The 25620-nt window shown below is 37.9% G+C and overlaps 1 long non-coding RNA gene across 1 annotated transcript in view; it reads left to right on the top strand.

Moving 5' to 3' along the window:
- Window positions 1-24020, top strand: part of LOC144340935 (uncharacterized) — a 147382-nt gene extending 123362 nt beyond the window's left edge. The window contains exon 3 of the long non-coding RNA XR_013417490.1: window positions 23695-24020. This is a non-coding gene — a long non-coding RNA (uncharacterized LOC144340935). The remainder of the gene's footprint in view (window positions 1-23694) is intronic.
- The last annotated feature ends 1600 nt before the right edge of the window (window positions 24021-25620 follow it).

Below are 25620 nucleotides of genomic sequence, written 5' to 3'. Positions count from 1 at the left end.
CAAGTCGTTGTAACAAATTTAATTTGCTTCTTTGATATCTCCTCAAAGGGCTAAATGTTTATTGACTTCTTAAAAAATGCTATGTGGCTTGCCAGACTTAGCTTACAAGTTTGGTTAAAGAGAGACTGAGATGAGCATAAAGGAAAGGACATTGAAAGAGGCAGAGATGAAGGAAGACATTGTAACTTACTCCTTTTATCCTACCCATCAAAGGAAAGACAAGTTGACATTCAGTTTTCTTAAAAAAAAATTAACCGCTATATAGTCATTTACATTCTTGATAATTTTCAGATGGTTTTAGTTGATACTTTAAATATTAAATAAAAACTGTTTGCTTGTTTACCTGTATGAATATGTGCTGAAGATATCGAGTGAAGAAATTTGTTGGATTCCAAATATATTTCCTTAAAGGAAATATTTCAATGAGCAGAATTAATGTAAGTAAATGTATCATTGCAAAATCATTTGTATTATTTCAGAGAATATGGAAATTGAGCCTACTGTGTTTTATTAGTGTGAAGTAGAGCATTAAAAATTTTCTTCTTCAGCCATTTCATTCATCAGTTTATTCAGTTACATATGTACTATATCTTGAGACTGACTATGACTCATATATTTACTTTTTTTCTGTAGACCTCCCCTATGGACAGTATTTACTCTTGAAGACAAAAGTTTAGCATTCAGTCTGTATATACTAAAAACATGATTTCTACAGAAGTCTGGAAATAGAAAAGGCCACAATTTCGAGATTAGTTACTTTTATTAATTACCTGTTGCCTCCTCCTCGCCACACACACGCACATGCACACCAAACTCAATGACTTCAAACTATAATCATTCACTATTTCTTATAAGTTCCCAGGGTGGATGGATCTAGGCAGGACAGGATCAGAAGTTGTAGTCTTAATTGGACCAACTTGCACACGTCACCAGCCGAGTGTTAGCCGTCTGGGTTGGGCAGGGGTCCTTGGATGTGGCTCTGTCCCACATGTCTTTTGTCTTCCTCCTGAGACCCCCAGAAATGGCTGGAGCCGAGACACAGAAGGGCAATCAGAGCTACTGTGAACCTTGTAAAACCCACACTGTCAATCTCACCTCATCCTGTTGGCTACAGCAAGTCCGATTCCCGGACCCAGAGTCACCTATTGTGGAAAGAATAGCAGACACGCGTGGCAAGACAAGGACACAGAAGATGACTAAACGGAGTGATTGATGTGGTGTATGGAATGTGTGCTGCAAAGGGAAGCACCTGTAAGGCACGTTTGAGAAGATATCAGCCGCGAATAGTCCTCTAAGATTAAGAAAATATACTTCCCAAACCTTTGTAACTAGATCCCAGCACTCAAGACCTTCACTGGCCATGTCTTTGTTTTTTGTCTATTTTTTTTTTTGGTGCCAGCTTTGGAAACAGAATGTCCTATAAGTGGACTAGTCACAATATTGGGTATGCCTACAGCATACATGTTATGGCGGATCCTATTTGAACACTGCATTTTGTCACTGTATCACGAATCTACGCATCTTATGTCCCAGTCGCTATACCACCATCATTTTGATACTACTCTGTTAAGTCACTTTACCAATTCTGTTGCAAATAGGAAGATTGAAACAGACCCAGCTGGGCGTGGTGACTTACGTCTGTAATCCCAACACTTTGGGAGGCTGAGGTGGGCAGATCACCTGATTTCAGGAGTTTGAGATGAGTCTGGCCAACATGGTGAAACTCCATCTCTACTGAAAACACAATAACTAGCCACGCATGGTGGCGGACGCCTGTAGGCCCAGCTACTCGGAGACTGAGGCTGGAGAATCGTTTGAACCCGGGAGGCGGAGGTTGTGGTGAGCCGAGATCACGCCACTGCACTCCAGTCTGGGTGACAGAGCGAGACTCCAGCAACAAACAAACAAACAAACGAAACAACGACAAACCAAAAACACATACCTAACAGTTCCATAGACAGTTGTTTTTGGATAAACGTAAAAATCGAATATTCTGGTCTTAAAGCTTGAAACTATCTGGTTCTATAAGTAGTCATTTTGTTTTCTATACATTTCCAACAATTCATTATTTGTTCTATTGATCTAAAGTTCCTAATATACCTTTGTGAAGCCTCCAAAAATTGATAGAGAGGACATCAGCCATTTAAAATTTCATTGGTTTTCCTTACCTCTGATTGATCTAGAGAGCTATGAGAGATTTAAGGTTCCTGGCAATAAACTGCATAAAACACTTTTTTATAAGTTCTGAACAGGAACAGTACATTATTTATTATTTGAAAACCTAAGTGAGAATAAAAATGTTTAAATGGTATTTATTACCAAGGTAATTCAATACAGTCAATAATTTGAGTTGGTTTCAGATCTTTTAATGAGGAAAACCTGATACACATACAAAGTTAATGTTCAGGAAATATTGGCCTTTTCCTTAAGGAAATTATATTGATTGGGATTTTCGCAAACTATTTTATTTGTGTTTATCATTATTAGCATTAAGTGACATTCATTTGGATTAAGCAGTAAAAACGTTTTTAAAATGTGAGACTTCGTAGTGATTTCTGATCCCAAGTCATTCATCACTGATGAACCTTCATGTGTGTACCTGAAAACAAGATGTGCACCAGTGCTGCACTGCTTTGAAAACGGTGGTGGTGAAACTTACCCAATCAGTTCTCAGTACTGCATCGAGAAACCAATCTTGGAAAAGTGTGATGATGCTCTTTTAAAATAGCTGAAAATAAATTGCTGTGTGCTTTTCCTTACTTTGTCCCTGTTTTGTTGTATAGTACTTAAGTGAAAGGAGATGATTAATTCTTATATTGAATTTCCAAAACTGACATTTGCATTTACCATCTTTTAAATGGCATTTTTTCCAAAATTGATATTTGCATTTACCATTTTTTTTTAATGACAACAAGAAACCGTAGTTGTCTTACTTTGAAAAGTTTGGCGTAGAACCTGTCACATTTTGATGCTTTTGGTCACAGTTCTGTCACTAGAATACTAGCAATTATGCAATGAATAACCTAACTACTTTAATACAGTGGTTTGAAGCACTGCAGGCAGTAATCCACAAATGCCAAATCACAGTGTTTTAATTTGTGACATGTTAGAGCGAATGATAGGACTTTCTGTAGTATAAACATCCTATTAACTAATGCTTGTGCTGTTAAGTAACAGGGCTTTGACTCTCGGGTTGAAGAAGGCACCAATCCCTGCTAAATTTTGAGCATTGACAGCAGTCAAAGCTTTGTTTTCAGACTCTGGAGAAGGTGACGATCAAAATGAACTGCTTTCGTGAGACAAGGCCAGAAATTAAAACCACTTAATCTCTCTAGGTCCAGGGACTATTGTGGAAGAGGTAGGCATGTGAGATTGTCAGGGCTGATTTTTGAGGCATAGGATTACTTCAGCTTTTCTATAAATTAAACAACATTAATATCAAAAGCTCATTGAAACCAGGCTAGTGTCCAGATCCATGTCTTGGAATAACAGAGTTTTCTTGAAGCATTGATCTGCTCCTTAATAGAAAATTGCAAAAAGGTTATAAAAGTTTATAGAAATTGGCCAGGCACAGTAGCTCATGCCTGTAATCCCAGCACTTTGGGAGGCCGAGGTGGCTGGATCACGAGGTTAGGAGTCCAAGACCAGCCTGGCCAAGATGGTGAAACCCCATCTCTACTAAAAATACAAAAATTAGCAAGGCGTGGTGGCAGGCACCTGTAGTCCCAACTACTCGGGAGGCTGAGGCAGAGAGTTGCTTGAACCCGGGAGGCGGAAGTTGCAGTGAGCTGAGATGGCACCACTGCACTCCAGCCTGGGTGACAGAGTGAGACTCCGTCTCAAAAAAAAAAAAAAAAAAAGTTTATAGAAATCTTTACCTTATTGTAAAAGTGATTATATTAGATTTGTTTATAATATTTTATTAAAATTAGCTTTAACATTAATCAAATGCCATTCAAAGGAAAATTTTTTTAAAAATATGTAATATTGAGAGATAAAATATTTTGTTTACTTTTTGAGTAAATTGCAGAGAGAAAAGACAGTGGGTAGAGACAGATTTTGTTGGCCTCATGCTGTCTTTATTAGGTCTTATTGTTTGGGAAACAGAGTCTCTTCTCTATCAAAATGTAAATGTTTTTGATTTTTCACTTTGGCTAAATGAATGACTATTTTGTAGTGACTTGTGATCCTATTTTGTGATATTAAGTGTCTTAAAACTTTGATATTTGGTAAACTTCCTAGGAGTAAAATTTCAAGTTCTGAATTCAGTCTTTTTGTCCTCAAACTAACTTTTCCAGATATTAGGTTCCCTGACGTGCAAGAGAGACATAACAGGCTTATTCATTATGTTAGAATTATGCAGGAAGCATTGTCAAATCTGAGGTGGTGTTTAGCTTCCTTTGGGTTGTATTTATATAAATGTAGTGATAATATGTGTTCTAGGATTGTATGAGATACTTAAAATTCTGATATTTTAAAATGTATGTTGTCAGTAATAATCATAATTATTAAGTTGTTGTATGCCACAGAAATGACCAAATTTTCTTGTCAACTGTGTCTTTAACTATGGGTATCTCAAGACTTTTTGTTATCCACAATTGTTGTTTTGCTTTGATCCTTCTCAAAAAGTGACTTACAATCAGCCACAGTCCAAACATTGCTTCTTTGGAAGAGTTCATAAAAAGGACTCTTGAATGGAAGTTTCAGTAACTTTGGAGATTGTGTCTTTGGATTAGAGAGAAAACTTCTAGGGGCCTAATTGAAAGGCTGATGTGTTCATCAAGACTGCCACTAACCCAATATGAAGCAGAGCAGGAGCTGATTGCATAGACTCAACTAATAATGACCGAAATAATCTTTTATGATTTTTATGTTTGAAATATTGCTGTTTCTTTTTGTTTTGTTTTTCAGAGTCTGAAGAGTTTTTTCCTTTGGAGATATTTACAGGCTTTAAGTATGCTTTAAGTGTACTGAATAGAGTACACTTTTAAAAACAGAATTTGAAGCCTATTTTTCTCTCTGCTCAATTTCTCCATAATTTGTAAACTATTTGTGAATATTCTTAACTCATGGCAATGTGTTTGTTTGCATAACAACATGTTTTCTTTTATAAAGGAAACCCCTTCCCCAGTTGGAGGAACTGGTTATTTCCCAGGGCTTTGACTGAAATGAACTTGTGAGAGGTTCCAGCAAAGCCAATCCAGGAATGCCTATGTAGACAATGATCTTGTTGCATTTCGTGTAATCAGGCTAGTACATGGGACTGAAGCCTATTTTGCAGGTAGATTGGTCCTGCTGTGATTTTGAAACCATCCCCAACAGTCCCATTTTGGATAAACATAGAAATGGACCCTTCTGCTGTTAAAGCTTGAGCCTTGGCCGGGCGCGGTGGCTCAAGCCTGTAATCCCAGCACTTTGGGAGGCCAAGACGGGTGGATCACGAGGTCAGGAGATCGAGACCATCCTGGCTAACATGGTGAAACCCCGTCTCTACTAAAAAAATACAAAAAAACTAGCCGGGCGAGGTGGCGGGCGCCTGTAGTCCCAGCTACTCGGGAGGCTGAGGCAGGAGAATGGCGTAAACCCGGGAGGCGGAGCTTACAGTGAGCCGAGATCCGGCCACTGCACTCCAGCCTGGGCAACAGAGCAAGACTCTGTCTCAAAAAAAAAAAAAGAAAAAAAAAAAAAGCTTGAGCCTTACATTGGTTTTGTTTTTTGTTTTTTGTTTTTTGTTTTTTTTTTTTTGAGACGGAGTCATTGGTTTTATCTGAGTTCCTTCCTCAAGAAATTACCTTCAGGCCTCTTACAAAAAGCATCAAAGAACTGAACCCAGATCACCGCACTAGATGCGGGACTCTTCATTCACCAGGATGGCTTCCTTGACTCTTTGGAGTTCCTGTTTTCTTACACATTGTTACATTTCTTGTCTGCTATATAAACCCCTGGTTTTAGTCAGTCAGGAAGATGGATTTGAGTTTCAGCTGGCATCTCCTCAGCTGCAGCACCAAATTAAAGCCTTCTCCCTTGGCAACACTGTTGTCTCAGTGATTGGCTTTCTGTGTGGGAGCAGCAGGACCCAGACCAAATCCCTGGTGTTTCACTAACAATTTGTCTCTGGTGGTTGTCGGGGGCTGGAGAGAGAAATACTGTGTTTCAGAACAAAACTCTAAAATGAGATTAACCTTTGATTCCTGGGTGGCTATGTGGTCACCCATGGTGTGGAGTTGCCCATGACACCCCTTCACAGCAGGAGGCAGCCAGAAAGATCAACAACCAGATTCCCCATGATTGAGGAATTGATAAATAGAAAGGGGGGCCTGAAACTGATCCAGGAGTCCCAGAGACAATCATTTTTGGATAAACACAGAAATTGATCCTTCTGGTTTTTTTGTTTGTTTTTGTTTTTTGACAGAGTCTCACTCTATTGTCCAGGCTGGAGTGCAATGGCACAATCTCAGCTCACTGCAACCTCCGCCTCCCAGGTTTAAGCGATTCTCCTGCATCAGCCCCCTGAGTAACTGGGATTACAGGCGCCACCACCATGCCTGGCTTTTTGTATTTTTAGTAGAGACGGGTTTCACCATGTTGGCCAGGCTGGTCTTAACGCCTACCTTCTGATCCGCCTGCCTCGGACTCCCAAAGTGCTGGTAGTACAGGCATGAGCCACCGCGTCTGGCCGTGAGCCACTGCAACCAGCCAATCCTTCTGGTCTTCAAGCTTGAAACTGACATTTGTTTTTTCTGAGTTCCTTCCTTGGAAAATGACCTTCAGACCTCTCAAAAAAAGTATCAAAGAACTGAAACTCACTAGATCATCACATCCAGACAGTGAGATGCCAGACCCCTCATTCATCATGATGGCTTCCTTGCCCCTCCCTAGTTCTTGTTTTCTTACACATTGTTACAATCCTTTCCTGCTATATAAACTCCTAGTTTCAGTAAGTCCCAGAGACAGATTTGAGACTGAGTTCCCATCTCTTGGCCTGTAGCACCTGATTAAAGCTTCTTCCTTGGCAATACTCATCACCCTGGTCGTTGGTCTTCCGTGTCGAGAGCAGCAGGACCTGAACCAAACCGCTGGTGTTTCGGTAACAATATGACAAAAATCTCATCTAAAGAATGGTTTTCTTTATGGTCATCCTTTCCTTCACTTTCCGATTCTTCTTGGAAGCCTTGTTAAATAAAAACAATAAAGATTTGGGGATGAGAATGCATAAGAGAAAGTTTTTTCTTAGTAGGATTCATGAAATGGAGGAAGGACAAAAATACCACAAAGGAAGAAAGGTTTCCAAAAGAAGTTGCCCTTTCATTTGTGTTTCATTTCCCTTCCCAGATTTAGCTTGTGCGACATACAATTTAAAGGTGCTCCTTTGCCAGTGTAATGATTAGACCTGTTACTTTGCATCCTCTCTGAATAAATAGCAGTTGTTAGAAAAAGACTAACTCAAAAGCTGTAGGGCAGACCCTAGTTCTATCTTATTCACAAATGCTCTGCACTAATTGTGCTAACAGAAAGTTGCAAGAATCCTATTAAATATGTATTTTTACCCTATATTTTTATGTATTTATTCACAAAATGGAAACTAAAACTGTGCAAGAATCCTATTAAATACGTATTTTTACCCTATATTTTTATGTATTTATTCACAAAATGGAAACTAAAACTGTGCATACAACAGCAAAAGCAGTATTTTGGTGCTGACTATTGCTTCCTAGACTTTAAAAATTTTCTACTGTAATAATTTTCAGTAGATTAAAATATCATCATCTATGACAGCTACACAGTTTTATATTTAATTTGTTTTTAAGCAACCAGAAATGAGTATTAAAGTTTTGGGTTTTTTTTTCAATTATAAAAATAAGGCAATGACACGATCGACCTAGTTAGCAATATTTCCCCACAGTTAGGTTTTTTTTTTTTTCCTTTTTAAATCATATGTCTTAAAATTGCTGACTTTGGAACAGTAGGGGAACATGTGAATTAGAATGTTTTATAAAAATTTCACAAAATGTTAGCATTAAAGTCATAGTTACATGTTTGTAATTCATTCAAAAAGTAGTGTTTTCTGCTTATACCCACAGAAGTCATCTCTCACTAATAAATAATCGTTACAGTTTTCAAAGAACTTTCAGCTTCGTTTCACTGAGATTTAAAGAGGTGACTTGTTCAAAGTTACCTAAAAAGTAGGATGTGGAGCCCACACTTACCTATAATTTTATACCTCATGTTCTAAAAAAATAGTGTACAAGCTCCATAACCTTGCAAAACCTCTCTATTCTTGTGATTTTCTCTCAAATTTTTATAAATTGAGGTTATGCCACATACACAGTGAGATTTTCCTCAGTGTTATAGATGACACGTTCGGTCTTTCCAACTAAATCGGCACTTCATTATAGGTCAAGATCTCATGTGCAGGCTGTTACTTTAGCATCTCTCTTCTCTACCCCAGAGCCCTTAACGTCTTCAAGCTTATCGTCGGCTCAATAATATTTGGTGAGTGAATATAAAGAAATGAATCACCATTCATGCAAGTTATAGCATTTCAAAGTTCAAGCTAATTTGAAGTTTCTTTGATTTAGTACACAGGACTTAATGTGTGTGGGTATGTATTTCTAAATCATCAAGGATCTTGTAACAATAAATGGTATTGAGTTTTCAGAATGTATGAGAGTCTGATCTAAGGAGGGCTTTCAGAATTTTGTTGAATTGTATCTCTACTGAGGCTTAAATTAATGCTTTCTCTTCCCATTCACTAAAGTTCCTAAATCTGCTTCTTAAAAAATAAATTTATGTTTTTCTGCTCCGAATGTTGAAAGGCTTCCAAAAGGTCCTAAAAGCACAGTATTTCATATCCTGGAGTTTCAATGAACTTTTTTTTTTTTTTTCTTAATAGCTCCGTGAAACTGGAGAATAATTACCTTTTCAGTTAATGTTGAACTGATGGCATTTTTAAACAAGAAGCTGGCAGCAAATATTATGTCAAGCTATAGTGCATTGAAGAGTGGTTTGGCCACTTTGCAACTCACCTCTGAAATATCAGACTTCCTTTGTCGAGCCAAGGACAGCATTAAGAAATCACACCGTAGAGGTGGAGGGGATGCTGGGATACTTTGCTCCAGGCATAGAGTCTGTTTCTCTGCACACTACTACGTGAGCCTGACTTTCCAATCCTTTTTACAACCTGGCAGTTCTTTTGCAAAGACCCTAAGTTCCATTTTCTCACAGGCTAACAAATATGTAGATATAAATAGGTTAACGTTAATAAGCCATTTAAATGCTTTAATGTTTCTTTGGTTTGTTTAAAAATTGGGGCAAATTCAGGGTCTTTTCCCATACCTTTTGCAATGCCTCAAGAAGACAAGAAGGTAGTATTTTCCAGCAGTAACTCAGTGCGTGCTATACTGATAACTGAAATAAACTGTAGCAGAGCCAACCCTTTCACTTAAACATAACAGATATGTCAATCAATCAGGACACTTCTGAAAATATACTTTCTTGTGAGCAAACCTCTGTATTCCACACTTTGAAAGATATTAAGTAAAGATGAAATAATTGAGGTTATAACAACTCAATTATATAAATATAAATAACTATATTTAATGTAGAGTGGAAAGTATTAAACTTCATAATAGATGTACAGATAAAAGGCTCTGTATGTGGAAAAGAAAAAGACGGCTTCCTCTTTGAGGGGGTTAGTAGATGGTGAGGGAGGGGTGAGGACAGAGCCAGAAGGCCTGGTTCAGAATTGGTTTTGACATGGCTAGAGCAGAGTTTCTCCCAGAGACAGACACACAGGAGACAAACTGTGCAAAGAGAGAGAGAGAAAGATCAACTGAAAGTCATAAATCTAGCGTTAGTGATCAAGATTGGGGTCACAGAGTTGGGAGATCAGAGCTGGGAAGATCAAAATGAGACCTGAGAGGATTAGAATTAGAATAATTTGGAAACAAGTAAAGACAGGTCCACAACCACAAACACTGAAAACAGTTCTCGGGACATTGGACTTGAGGTACTTGGTTTGGGCCATCTTGTTAACTGGACAGGAGGATCATGTGGAGAAGATGTTATGCGCATAATGAAAGGTTATGCCCAATTCTGCTCGTACTGATGGCTCTGTGTGTGTGTGTGTGTGTGTGTGTGTGTATGTGTGTGTGTGTATCTGTGTGAAGAAGGATTGTGTCATTTGTGCTACAGTTTATGTTTGGAATAAAGTTTTATGTGATCCAGAAAACAGTTCACAAATGAATACATCATTCTGAATCTAAAAATCACATTAAGTCCTACATTACCTATACTGTTAAGGTTCAGGTTATCAACTGGATAACACAATTTCTTAATCTCATCTTTAACTGCATAAATGCGATTTTAGTGGACACAGATTCTCTAAATATATGAAAGATATAAAGGAGGCAACTGGATAATTGATGTGCTTAGACCTTGGTTCTGTTATCTTCCTGGTAAGAACTTTATTGAGGTCTGTTTTACACATCACGAAAGTTCAGCCCTTGCAGGTATACAATTCAATGACTGTTTTGTAACTCTGTGGCATGGTGGAAATATCGCCATAAATCGATCTCAGAGCATTTTTCCATGCCCCATCTAAAATCCCTACTGCCTATTTACAGTTAATCCTTTTTCACACTTTAATCCCCAGGCAACTACTAATCTAGTATTGATCATTAAAAGTGGAATCCACAGTCTGTGGTCTCTTGTGTCTGCCTTCTTTCACTTAGGGCAATGTTTCTGAGGTTCCTCTGTGATGTAGCAGGTACCGGCACCTCATTCCTTCTTATTAGCCAATGCGATTTCACCGTATGAATATACCATATTTGTATCCATTCACCAGCTGAGGGGTGGTCAGGTTGTTCTCAGGTCCTGGCTTTTAGGAATAATGCTGCTGTAAACATTGACGTGCAAGTCTTTATGTAGATATATGCTTCTTTTCTCTTGGATAGATACTTAGGAGTGGAATTGCTTGGTGATATGGTAGTTTTATGTACAACATTTTGAGGAAATGCCAAATTATTTTCCAGAGGAGCTGAAATGGCTCTATTTTCTTGATGATGATGAAGATAATATCTGCTACTACTATTTTTATGTGATGTGGGCTAAGATTAATTTAAAAATTACATATATCTATAACATTTTCCATTCAATTCTCACAAAAATTCCTTGTGGAAATCACCAATATTATTATTCCCATATATGTGTGTGTGTGTGTGTGTGTGTGTGTGTGTGTATATATATATATATATATATATATATATATATATAGTACTTTCACTAAGTTTATGATTTCAGTTGCTCCCCAGATTGGGAGTCTGCTATTTAACAAAAATGCCTCATACGTTTAGGGAAAAGACACCGTGTGATCTAAAATAAAACAGGGAAGTATCAATATTTGCAGGTATTAGCAAGCTGGGCAATTTTTGAACAATTCTAAAGTCATGGATGGATGAATTGAATTAGATGAGTGAAGAGGCACATACCTGCCTTGGGTGACCGATTTATTCAAGAAATGTAGTGCATTTTAGAAGATGGGGAATCAGCCTGACACCCGAGAAGTATCTGTGGTTGCTACTGTTCTAAGCTAATTGTAACTCAAACTTGGCACACATCAGCTCAGTAGAATGAGTGGATGAATTCTTTGAGGTCAGAGACTGGTCCTGTTTATTGTTGTATCACAGGTGACTAGATCAAAAGAAGGACACAATGTGTATTTGGTTGATTATATGTGGCCTCAAATGAATAGGCACTTTCCAGGCATGGTCTTAGCAGTGCCAGAGTTACATCATGGTGAGTCCAAATCAAACAGAAAGTAGCAGCAACCCTGAGAATCCAGACTATAGGACTGATGCTTTACAATTGTTTCAACTCTAAATTCATTCCAGCAAAGTGGCCTCACCTTTGTGCTTTAAATTAGCCATTATGAGTTTTTGTCTCAAGGCTAAACTAAATCTCTGCGAGTACTTTTATTGCATGCAGTCACATATATTTCTTCTTGTAGAAAAACCTAAGTTAAAGATAACTCAGCAATGTGCAGCGTAGACTGCCACATGCTTCTGTTGAGAGGTAAGGAAGAAGGAAGAGAACATCCTACCTGTGTGTGTTGTGTTAAATGAAACAAAGGACCATCTGGATAAAGTCATTGTTTTTTCATGCCAGTTAAGATTTAGGCTTAGATCCTCATATCTTCTCTTATATTAATCTTTTTAATATTAAGGAGCTTTAACTTGATAAATACTTAATAATTTTCTCTCTTTTTCTAATTGACTTTGAATGAGGACAGATAAACAATGGCAGATAATTAGGGCCAAAATTTATTATGACATTGATTTATTTCATGATTAAAGCTATAAGAAATGTTGGAAAGACAGCGCATATATAGCTCTAAATATGGACATACATAGGTTTTACATATAAATGGGCTCATATATATGTATGTATATGTGTATATATATACATACATATATATGAGACACACACATGCATATACACACACACACACATACACATATTTATATATATAGAGAGAAAGAATGTAAAAAAATGCAACCAGGAAAAAATGCTGGGAAAATTATACGAAAATGCTAACAGAAGGTGTTAGGGTCTTGCAATTGGGAACATCTCTCTTTTTTTTTCTTCAACTTTTATTTTAATTTCAAGGGTACACCTGTAGGATGTGCAGGTTTTTTACATGGGTAAACATGTGTCATGGTGGTTTGCTGCGCAGATCATCCCATCTCCTAGATATTAAGCCCAGCATCCATCAGCTATTCTTCCTGATGCTCTCCCTCTCCCTGCACCCCTCCACAGGCCCCAGTGTGTGTCCTTCCCCCCAATGTGTCCATGTGTTCTCATCATTCAGCTCCCACTTATGACTGACTGCATGTGGTGTTTGGTTTTCTGTTCCTATATTAGTTTGCTGAGGATAATGCTTCCAACTCCATCCATGCCCCTGCAAAGGACACAACCTCATTCTTTTGTATGGCTGCATAGTATTCCATGGTGTATATGTACCACATTTTCTTTATCTTGTCTACCACTGATAGACATTCAGGTTGATTCCATGTCTTTGCTATTGTGAATAGTCCTGCAATGAACATACATGTGCATGTATCTTTATAATAGAATGATTGACATCCATTTGAGTATATATCCAGTGATAGAATTGCTGAGTCAAATGGTATTTCTGCCTCCAGGTCTTTGAGGAATCACCACACTGTCTTCCACAATGGTTGAAATATTTGCACTCCCATTTACAGTGTAAAGGCATCCCTTTTTCTCCACAACCTTGCCAGAATCTGTTGGTTTTTGACTTTTTAATAATAATGCCTCTCATTCTGACTGGTGTGAGATGTTATCTCATTGTGGTTTTTCTCTGATGATCAGTGATGTTGAGGTTTTTTTTCATATGTTTGTGGGCCGCATGTACGCCTTCTATTGAGAAGTGACTGTTCACGTCCCTTGCCCACTTTTTAATGGGGTTATTTTATTTTTTCTTGTAAAGTTGTTTAAATTCCTTGTAGACTCTCGATATTAGACCTTTGTCAGATGGATAGATTGCAAAAATTTTCTCCCATTCTGTAGGTTGTCTCTTCACTCTGATGACAGTTTCTTTTGCTGTGCAAAAACTAAACTAAACTAAAACTAAAACTAAACTAAAAAGCTGTGCAGAAGCTTTTTAGTTTAATTAGATCCCGTTTGTCAATTTTTGGTTTTGTTGCAACTGCTTTTGGTATTTCTTCATGAAGTCTTTGCCCATGCCTATGTCCTGAAGGATATTGCCTAGATTTTATTCTAGGGTTTTTATTGTTTGGGTTTTACATTTAAGTCTTTAATTAATCTTGAGTTAATTTTTGTGTGTGTTGTAAGGAAGGGGTCCAGTTTCGATTTTCTGCATATGGCTAGCCAGCTCTCCCAGCACCTATGTAGGGAGCCCTTTCCCCATTGCTCTTTTCATCAGGTTTGTCAGAGATCAGATGGTTGTAGATGTGCAGTCTTATCTCTGAGTTATCTGTTCTTTTCCAGTGGTTTGTGTGCCTAAGAACATCTTCTCTTTTCTGTTTTACAGTTTCTGTGTGTGGTTACATCAAATAAAGCAATCAATAATGATGAAATTAATTATTAACCCCTAGGCTAAAAAGAAATCTTTGGAGTCTAGCGGTGCAATCGTAGCTCACTGAAACCCTGGCCTCCAGCAAGCCTTCCATCTTGGTCTTCCAAAGTGCTTGAATGAATTACAGGCATGAGCCACTGTGCCTGGCTCTATTTTTTTTTTTTTTTTTTAGTTGTAAGTAGCTTTCATTGATTGTTAAGCATGTGCCATATAGGAGGCATCCATACATCATATCATTTAATTCTATTACTATTTTCATGGCACAGATATTACTATTACTTTCATTTTAAGGAGTAGGAAATTGCGACTTATATAATTAATTGTGCTAAGTCAGGTTAAGTAAAGAGTTAAGTATATCATTGAGTAAAACTCCAATTCTGACTGATTCTTAATCAGGGCATAACCTCTTAGCTATCGTTGAGGGCTCGAAATGCGAACCTCAAATAGGAACTAAGGACTAAGTAATAAACTCGAGGCCTCATAAGTTTAGTGTCTTGGGGAAAAATGTATTCTTTCTAGATTTTGGTTTTCATAAACAGAATTTTCATATGTCTAACTGAGTTTTCACTTGTAATCAGAATATTTAGCAACATGAAGTCAGCTTCGTGGGATTGGAAGTCAGAGAAGGCAAAAGTTTTTAGCAATTTTCCTCATGACTAATTTTAATTTTCTACCCCACCCAATTCTAAACTGCTATTGCATTCTTGCCTGACCTCAGAGATCACTCTGATTTCTTGGGGACAAAATTTGCTGGCTATATTTAGTATTCCTGGGCAACTGTCCATCTTCCAAGTAGGAGAGTTTTGGGAAATGTGCACCCTCTGTACACAAGGAAACAGGAGGACCCTTTCCTGCTCTGCGAATTGTAGGGCGAAGTGCTCCCATAGCCCTAATTCAAGGGCAGTGACAGCCAGATCATATGGAACCTTTCCAGTGGAACCTTCGCAGAGTGCGTGGGTGGCGTCTTCTTTCTCTTTCCTTGGGGCCATCTGACTCACCATGTCTGATTGGCCATCCTCTAAGAACAGCTCTGAAGGACAGCAACAACCTTTGTCGGACAGCAAAGAGGTTTCTCTAGCCAATGTGTTTGGCCTGGAGATGAGCCCCAAACCGTTTTACATTAGAACAGTTGAATTTGTCTTAAAAAATTGTTTGTACTGACTGTTTGGAATTTGAATGGCAGGGGTAGATGAATCTTGCTGGTGGCTGTCAAGTATGACAGTATTAATCTGAGTTAGACGGTTAAACAGGGAGCATAATTCAGGGAAAAAACTGACTTTCACATGAAATGTTAGTACTTTCCATCTTGGTGAGGGTTTCCTGCTCATTCCTTTTGAATTGACCTGAGATGTTTGCTTTGGTTTTAAAACGAAAACAAAAATAAAGAGAAGAAGCCCATATAATGTCTTCAACTATCTTATTACATAGTAGACTAGCTAAGCGTGCTAATGGAATTAAATAAAGAATGGTGCAACTTGCATGCTGTTTAAAACCATTTATAGCCCACAGGCACCAGGATATGTTCAGCGTTGTCTAATTTAGAAAAATGAAGAGCCGAGTTGGGAGGAATAATGACCATCAGATCACAGTGTAGAATTGTGTGGTGAGTAAAAGCACAGCCTGTCTTTCTCTCATGGGCCACACGCAGTCTTCTCCTTGGATTGTCAGAATTTCACCAAGTAAAAGGCACTCACCACCTCAATCTCCAAATTCATATTCCCTGTTTCGACTGCCCCAACCATGTGCAATTTGTAACCATTTACCCAATAATAAATAAATGATCTTATTGTGATGAAACAAATGGCCTTTAATCATGGGATTTTCATTGTATCTTTAATGAACATTGGTTACCATCGTGATTATAATGATTGTGATCTGTTACAATAGATTTACAAGTAAACAGTGCTACACCTGCAAGCAGCCAGGGAAGATTTGAAATCAATCCAGCAACAAAAGTTATCTTTTTAACCTTCCATGTTCTCAGCTGCTATTTGTTTTGAAAGGTATTTGAAATGAACATTAAACATGTCACAAAACTTGCTTTTTGTGCTCAATAATTTATTTCTTGTTAGAACAGTCTTTCAGGCTAATTAAGATGAATTGTTTGTAATTAACAGAAACCTGGCATTCATAGATTGGCTTGAAGTCTGAATTTTAAATGACTAAAAGAATAGGAACCTTGAAATTAGAAAATGATTACTCATTCTGTAATTTGCTGCCCAAGCGAGTACCTGTTCATGATGTAGATTACCACAAATATTGAGCTGCTGTTGTCTCAAGCAACACCAATATTGAAAAGCAAATCTTAAGGGTTAAAAAAATAAGTCTTTAAAAAAGATCACAGATTCAAGTTGAGTACATCTTGAACAATTAGAACATTTCTCTGAAACTGATTAGTTGACTTCTTCCAGATATATGTTTCTTTCCTTTTCCATTCTTTCAGATTTTCTTCATTTCTTTAGTTTCTAGACTAATGACATTTTAGATGGGAAAGAATGTCAGCTGATTCAACTTGGTGATCTGGGTTAAATAACATATTTTTCCTCTACTATAAAGACATAGGGTTGAGCTAAATGGTCCTTTAAGGCCCCTTACAGCCCCTAAATGGAAAACGTTCAACACTTTTTCTTCATTCTTCTGTGTTCTCTTTGTACTCTGAGTAATTGCTTGGGCCAGGTTTGCTGTCTATGGAGATCCAACCCAGTGGTTCAGAGACCATTAACATTCAGATTCCTTGGCCACGTCCCGGGTCCTCAGGGTTAATAGGTCCAAGGCAGCCTTAGGAATCAGCGTGTTGAGAGCCCACTTGTCTTGATTCTGGGGTATTCTGTGGACCCATCCCTATGGACCAAACAGTTTGCTTAGTTTTATGTAATAACACACCATCAACAGCTGGCCTTGTGTTGAGCATCATCTATTATAAGCAAATAAAATCTAGCAAATATCATAAAAGGCAATTTTTAAAGAATTCTATTTAGTGAAGATGTCTATTTTTCTTACAGTTTTTTATAAAGGAGCATAAAGAGCGAAGATACTGAAACAATGAATAAAGGTTCAGTTCTAACTATCAAAAAAAGTCATTTATCAGTCTCTGTCTGGAGAAAGTATGGTTCAAGATCAAAGATTGTATGTGGCCTGGCCAAGTTTAAGTGGAAAAAGCTGATGAATTTATCGTTATAGGTGATGAATGTATAGTTAGTTTAAGCCATCACAAATGAGAGGGAACACTGTTTACATCTTATCATAGGATGTTCTAAAGGGTTTCAGGTATCTGGAGTTGAGCTTCTTGGGTTGACTCGAGTGGGCAGAATTCTGGCTGGTAGGGAGAGCTGAGTGATCTCATTGACAGGAACCCAGGGCCCACAATGGCCTTCTGTGCCTTGTCCATGCAGACTGTCTCTTGTCCATGTGGCCACCTTGTGTGCTGGTCTGTCCATCACTGTTTTATATAGGAAATCCAGTACCATCCACTTTCCTTGTCTTGCAGACTTTTACTGATGATCTAAGGAAGGGTGATGTCCTGCATACTCCTCTGACTTCTTTATCCATATCTCCACTATATTTTATCTCACACTTTTATTTATTTATTTTTTTGAGACAGAGTCTCGTTCTACCGCCCAGGCTGGAGTGCAATGGTGTGATCTCAGCTCCCTGCAACCTCCGCCTCCTGGGTTCAAGTGATTATCCCACCTCAGTCTCCCGAGCAGCTGGGATTACAGATGCCCACCACCATGCCCAGCTAATTTTTGTATTTTTGTAGAGAGGGGGTTTCACCATATTGGCCAAGTTGGTCTTGAACTCCTGACCTCAGGTGATCTGCCCACTTCAGCCTCCCAAAGTGTTGGGATTAAAAGCCTGAGCCACTGTGCCCAGACACTCTCACCTTTTAAAAAATCTTTATAGTAGAAATTACTCCCTTGTTTCAGAAAGGATAGTCTTAGACACAGGACTTCTAACCACGATGTTTTCTAGGTAATTAACGGTGCTGCCTGAAAAAAATCTCTGGGCCGGGGGCAGTGGCTCACACCTGTAATCCCAGCACTTTGGGAGGCCGAGGGGGTCAGATCATGAGGTCAGGAAATCAAGACCACGGTGAAACCCCGTCCACACTAAAAAATACAAAACATTAGCCGGGCGAGGTGGCGGGTACCTGTGGTCCCAGCTACTCGGGAGGCTGAGGCAGGAGAATGGCGTGAACCCGGGAGGCGGAGCTTGCAGTGAGCTGAGATGGCGCCACTCACTCCAGCCTGGGCCACAGAGCGAGACTCCGTCTCAAAAAAAAAAAAAAAAGAAAAGAAAAAAATTCTGATGAATCTCTGTCCTCCACCCATGGGGCCCTGGGCATGTGAATATAAATAGTTTGGAATGCTGCTTTATCAATAGTTTTAATTCTAATGCTTCTCAAACCCTTTAATGAGCTACTAAATATTATGTATCTCCATGCATGGAGAGAGGGAGAAGTGTCATGAGTTACATTAAACAGATGGAATCTTTGTTTCATAGAACCTTTAATGACATCTTGCATAATATCAGGATCTCATGGAGCACAGTTTTAGAGGATTCCTCTTGAGAAAGAGAAAGAGAAAGAGAAATTTTTCCTTACGTGCTTTGAGCGAATGCAAAATCGTGAAGAAAGAGGAGGTGCAGCCTGAACTGGGAGGCTGCACCAGAGTTTCAGGCAAAGGAATGGAGTGTGGTCAGAAAGTAAAAGGGGACATTTTTGCACATGTACTTTGAAATGCACAATTTTCTTATCAGGATCCTTTTACATAGTGATTCCTAACCTCTTTGAATATGAGAGTCCCTCTTTCCAACAAAATTTTGAGTTTCCCCTTATGATTAAATAATTATACTTTTGCTGTGTTTTTACTGAGATACTATATCGTGATGAAAAGCTACTGTGATAAAACAGCAATGAAATATCCCTACACACTTATTAAGATGGCTAACATCTACAACACGGACAACATCAAACGCTGCCGAGGAGCAGCAGGAACTCGCTTTCATCGCTGGTGGGAAAGCAACACACTATGGCCACTTTGGAGGACACTTTGGCAGGTTCTTTAAAAATTAAGCATCCTCTTACCATAGGATTCAGCAATTGCACTTTTTGATAGTTACCCAAATGCGTTAAAAACTTACATCCGCATGAAAACCATCACGTGGTGCCTACAGCAGCTTTATTCAGAATTGCCCAAACTTGGATGCAAGCAAGATGCCCTTCAGCAGGACATGGACTCGCATTCCTCAACGAAAGGAACCGAACTGTCAAGGATAACAAACATGGAGGATCCTGAATAAATATTACTGAGTGAAAGAGGCCACTCTGGAAAGGCTGCATACTGTGTGATTGCAACTACATGATCTTTTGAAAAAGGCAGAAAAAAGATCAGTGAATGCCTTGAATTGGGGTGGAAGGGAGGGATGAGGAGACAGAACACAGAAGATGTTTAGGGCAATGAAAATTGCTGGATGATACTAAAATGGTGGGTACATATCTTCATACATTTGTCAAAACCCGTAGAATGTACACCACCAACAATGAACCTTACTATATACCACAGACACTTTGGGTAATAATGGTGTGTACAAGTAGGTTCGTGGATTCTAACAAATGTTCTGCTCTGGTTCAGGACGTTGGTAGTGGGGGAAGCTGTGCATGTGTGGAGGGGGAGGGTATACATATACTCTCTGCACTTGCTCTAAAACTGCTCTAAAAATAAGGTCTACTACATTTTAAATCATTAAAAATGCACTTAGCCTATGACTCAGCAGTCACATTCTTGGGCACTTACCTGAGAGAAAGAAAATCTTCTGTACACACACACACACACACAGAGACACACACACACACACACACACACTACTATGACTTTAACAATCCATCTGAGTTAATTTGTAGTCTGTTACTCAGAATAGCAGCTTGTGATTCATTTGCAAATAGTGCTTGGTGCGATTGTAGGTTGGGGGAACCCTTAAGGGGTGGTGTTAGGGACCAGCAGATTGGGATCATTGCCTTGTAGTTAAATGGCCTCTACTTTCAAGCTTTGGAGAGTCTACCACCAAAGTCTGTGTCTTGCATAGATGAGTTTCATGCTATATACACATTTTGAGTTGCTATACACATCTGCTACTTGCATATTAATATTTTCAGCCAAACCTATTAATGTGGGAGAATGATCATCGAAACTCAGCATAAACATCAGCCCCAAGCATGTATCAGACACCTTCCCTGGACACCCTGTTTTCAAAACTGAGGCTGTGAAGTCTGAGCCAAGACTTCTTCTTGTGGCCTAACTTATACGTATGCGATACACAACAGTAAAACACTACATCGAGCAAGTTCTTTTTCATGACCCAATACATTTTTTGAAATGTTTTATTGAGACGTGTTTTGGTGTGGGATTTATATTTTTTATTCATATTCAGACTTATATCTGCTTAATCATATGGTAAGCAGTTAATGTATGCAGCGTGCATGTATCACTCCCCTTATACTTGTAATAAAAACACCCCTTTTGGAGCACCTGCAATGTGCTGGGAAGTTGTGTTCGTGGTTTACGTACATTCATAACAATCTCGCAATAACCCTGAAAGACAGCTGTTGTACCGTTTTACAGAGGTTAAGAAATATGATGATAATGATGGAGTTCATAAGTAGCAGAACTAAATTGTGTTTTAAACCCAAGCATATCCAATGTTTAAATGATGGTGGTGGTGATGATGTTAAGATTAATTTTCATAGTTTTAGATAAGGACTGTTTTTTTCACAAATGTTTGCTTACTATTATACCTAGTGGTTAAGATCCCAGGCTGTAGACCAAACTATCAGAGTTAAAATCTTATTTACAGAATTTATGTGCTGTGTAATCTTCGGCAAGCTATTGACTTTTTTTGTGTTTTTATTTCCCCATTTAAAAATGGGGATGATATTATACTTACAGAAATGCTGTAAGACTCAAATGATGTAAAGATGTTTAGAAGAGTCCCTGGCACATAGTAAGCACTTAATCTATATTAGCTATTATAATTATTGTTAAAGACTTTTAAAAATTTAGGTGGCATTCCTGCAACATTTTTATTTTAGAGTGTTTATGAGTTTTCTGTGTCATTGGCCACTGCTTGAGATTCTGATTGCTCAATATTTTCCATTCGGTGTGAAACTCCCCGGAACTGGCAGGTCCCTGCCCTTAACTGGTTTGATTGGGTTCATCCCTGAACACCTCTAATCAGCACCTTCAGACTGCCATCCAGCTGCCATCTCCCTGATTGCAGAAATGGCACACATTCAGAAGATGCTTGAAATGAAGGCTATGGAGCCAAAATTTTTATTTTTGAAAATTTTATGGAGTATGAGCTACATAGCATCGTTTTATTGCAAAAACATGAGATTATTCTCATCTGCTTCTTTATAATGTGGATACCCGGATAATTTGGTGTCAACGTTGATGAGAACTCAAAGTATTTTGAAGCGGATTTAGAAGTGTATTTATGAGTCCTAATATTCCATAAGAAAAATGCTTTAATGCCTCATAGTTGCTATGTTAGGCTATGTACAGTGACTTGGAATTACATTAGTTGTAGAACCATCAACTTTGTTGATATGAGATACTTTTCTCCCAAGAGGAAGACTGAAAACAGCATATGAACCAGTTAATCAGAATGAGCTGCTGTTTGTGGCGTGCCCTGACGTTCATTCACTAGTGTTGATATGGTTACGTTCAGCACGTCACATGCAAAGTGTAGGTACTCATTTGTGGCAGAGTCTAGTACACAAACCTTTTCCTTCACTGATCTTTTAAGATCAAAATGTACATTTCTAAAACTATGTTTTCAAACCATGACTGTATTCTGGGTTTATGTTTTTCTTTGATCTTAAAAGCACCTTTTTGTTTTTCTAACAGTGACATGAGAACATACAACAATGTTTCAGCTCCAACTCTGTATTCAAGAAGGATCAATTTTACACAGTTTAGGTTTAATGTGACTATGTGACTGAAGTAAAGAGAAGTTTATGAAGTATATTTCATTTTATGTCCGGCCATTAGTAGCAATATGTAGGAGAGAAATTAGGATCTTGGAAGTTACACATCAGAATACTGTTTTAAAATTAACTTGCACTTTAAAGAATAGAAACGTACAAATAATTTGGAGAAAACCGTTCACTATAGATTCCAGATACTTAGGTAAACAGGTGCCATAAACAGGCCTTAGCGTTTTCATCTCCTTTGTACGGCACAAAACAAATATGCCATAGGATATGTGTTTAACGGGGAAAACAATATGAAAGAAGATCATTCTTCAACAGAAGAACACTCCACAAAACTCATCCAGTGAGGACCATCAGGAGATGCAGACAAAAACGCTTCCCTCTCTGCTCCCAGACCCCCTGAGGCGAGGCTTACATGAGAAAAGGAATGTGCATCTCATTAAAAATTGTAGTCTCGAAAATGTCGTAAATCTTTCATTTCCCACTCCAGAATGTAGTCCTCCTGCAGCCTGACAGAAACAGAGAAGGAAGCAAGACTTTTTTTTCCATCTTTTTCCTAAGTTAATTGAGAGTCTGCTGTAGCTCTGAAGTGGTTTTATTCTTACAAAGAAAGAAAATGATGGCAAGTGTGTTTTAAGATGTAATAGATGTTTCTTCAATGTAATGAACATAATGCACTTGGGAATAGTATCACCGCAAAATGAAAATTTTAACTCTTGCATTTTAAACTAACATAGTCAGATGAGCATGGCTGGGAAATGTGAATTTACATAAATATTCTCGTAGTACCTACATCATTTGTGGAAACTTTTGAATACAGTAATTGAGTAATTTAGATAGAGTGTATTTCTATTCCATCAAACTCTAAGTTGGCTAAATATGAAATACAGAAGTGTGAGAAAATGGAATGGTGGTTTGACTTATGACTTAGTAGATGGAAATCATCAGTAATAAATGCATCTTATGACAGCAAAATACTGCAAGACAATTGGCATAAAATACTGGGTAATAAATTCAGTAAATTATAGTTTGTCTCTTGGAAGTTAGTTGATGACTCAATCGGGTAATTAATGCTCATTCTAAGGTTGTCCTCCAAATGAACGAAGTCACGAAGGAAATAGACTAAAGGGTCCTGAAGAAAGCATTCAGTTGCTTTATCCACCTTTCCTCAATTTCTCTAGGGTGTCTATAGTGTTGCCAATTAGGCCTGCAAAGGAAACAAACACATGTGGGTTCCAATCGGAGGAGTCAGAAGTCACTAATGACGCGGAAAAGCACATTCCAAGTTTTGGCAATGCCGTAGAAGTTGGTAATTATACTACACTGCAGGTAGAAACATATATTTTTTAAAAGTCCAAAATGATGAATGAACTATTTGAGATCAGGCTGCAAAGCTCTTTATTATCTTTTTGCCACTATATAAATATGGAAGTTGAAAACGTTAAGTATTCAGAAACTTTCGTAGTAATTTAGCAGCATAATTTTGTTTATTGATTCCAATAATTAAATATTGGGGTCAGTATTTTGTATGTCTGTTTTTTTAATTTCATTTTTATAACAACTCAGTTTGTATTTTGTTTAACAGGGTATTGATTCTGCAACAAACTGGGAAGAAACCTGGCGATTCACCATAGATAGCTGAGAAGCCTAAGTCTGAATTCCCGCTAAATGGCAGCAGACTAAATAGAGCGGCAGTCAGTGAACTGCATGTAGCCCATGAACAAAATCCCATCCACCACCTGTGTTTTTTTTAATGGCCCACAGATGAGTCTGTCTTTACAGATGAATGTTTGCAACTGATTTGACAAGAGGGAACACTCACTTTGAACCCCAACTAAGCAAAATATTATCACCTCTCCCCTCAAAAAAAGTTTTGGTTCTTCTCATTAGTAAATTTGTATTATGACAAAATCATAGTCAATTTTTATCATATTCTAAATTTTGACAATACAATATAAATCATGGGATTTTTTCCCCTTGTTACATATGTACATATATAATGCCCTCAATTGTTCCTCATGACCTACAAAGCCCTGAATATTTACTGTCTGGCCCTTTACAGAAAGAAACTGTCAACTGCCAGAACAGAAAACTATTTTCCAACTCTTAACAGTTCTTACAAGTGCAAAAATAGGTATATTTCCCAAGCTCACACAAGAAACGTTTTACATGTATACATAGTAATATCATTTAAATGTTTACAGATACTTTTCTAAGATAATCTAAAGTAATGTTTTCTAGTTTTATAATTTAGATATTTTACTCATGTATTTAAGCACACATCTTTATCACAAAATAATACAATTCACCCTGTGTATCCATGGAGGACTGGTTCCAGGACACCTAGGGACACCAAAATCCTGGGATGCTCAAGTCCCTGATACAGAAAATGGTGTAGTATTTGCATATAACCCATGCACATCCTTTTTATACTTTAAATTCTCTCTAGATTACTTACAATACCTAACACGATGTAAATGCTATGTAAATAGTTGTTATGCTGTGTCGTTTAGGAAATAACAAGAGGGAAAAACGTCGGTCCGTGTTCAGTACAGATGCAATTGTTTTTCCCTCTGAGTATTTTCTCTCCACAGTTGATTGAATCCGCGGATGTGGAGCCCACAGATACAGAGGGCTGACTACATGCAAATTGTTTTTTAAAAGATAGAGAAGGGTATGAAATAAAAGCTAATCGAGTCCCCTCAATCCCTTTTGAAACCAAATCCAACTCTTCAGAGAGAACTTGTAGTAATTTCTCTTTTAAATTCTGCTGGTGTTCCCTACCGTAATTGTAAATAACATACTTATCAGCTTTAGGTGCTAACTGTTGATTCTCTTCTACATAAAAGGAGGGATTTAGCTTGACAGTCCCTCTTCTTAAATTCAGGAAAGCTATTTTAGTTCTTCAGTTAATATTATAGTACCTTTAAATAACGTACATCAATGGTTTTCTTTTTTTTTTTTGACAATTTTAAACATCACTTGAAGCTTCCATTTAAGAGACCTATTCTCTACACATATCTTACATACTTCTTTCTCTCATCTTATGTAAACTATACCTTTATATTTACATAGGCAAGACTGATAACATTTTCATTCAGATCCATAAATTGTTACATTTTTGTTGTGTCTTTAAGCCATCTTAACATTTGAAAATGAATATATCACTTTTTTTTTCTCCATATCTCTGGTACAGTAATTGCTTCAAGGATAGGGCTGCAATTCAAGTTAGTCCAGTGAGACTGAATTCCAGGACTTACGTTTTAATTATTGGAGAAGAGAGGCTTTTCAAGCTGTCACAGGTCTGTCCTTCAAAAACCTGTATTAGATATTTATTGGACCATCTGGATCTAGCCTCCATTTCTCTTACAGTTAGTTTCATATTATCTCTTTGCATTTTTATTTTGTATTCTGTGAAATGTCCAGTACTGTTTTTTTTTTTTTTAATTTTTTTTTCAAGCTGACTAGTGTGGAATTCAGCTTCATGGGTAGTTACCTGACAACCTTATTT

This window comes from Macaca mulatta, chromosome 5 (genome assembly GCF_049350105.2).
Source record: "Macaca mulatta isolate MMU2019108-1 chromosome 5, T2T-MMU8v2.0, whole genome shotgun sequence".
Taxonomy (NCBI): domain Eukaryota; kingdom Metazoa; phylum Chordata; class Mammalia; order Primates; family Cercopithecidae; genus Macaca; species Macaca mulatta.
The sequence above is the reverse complement of the archived record's forward strand: the minus strand, read 5'-3'. Positions and strand labels throughout refer to the sequence as shown.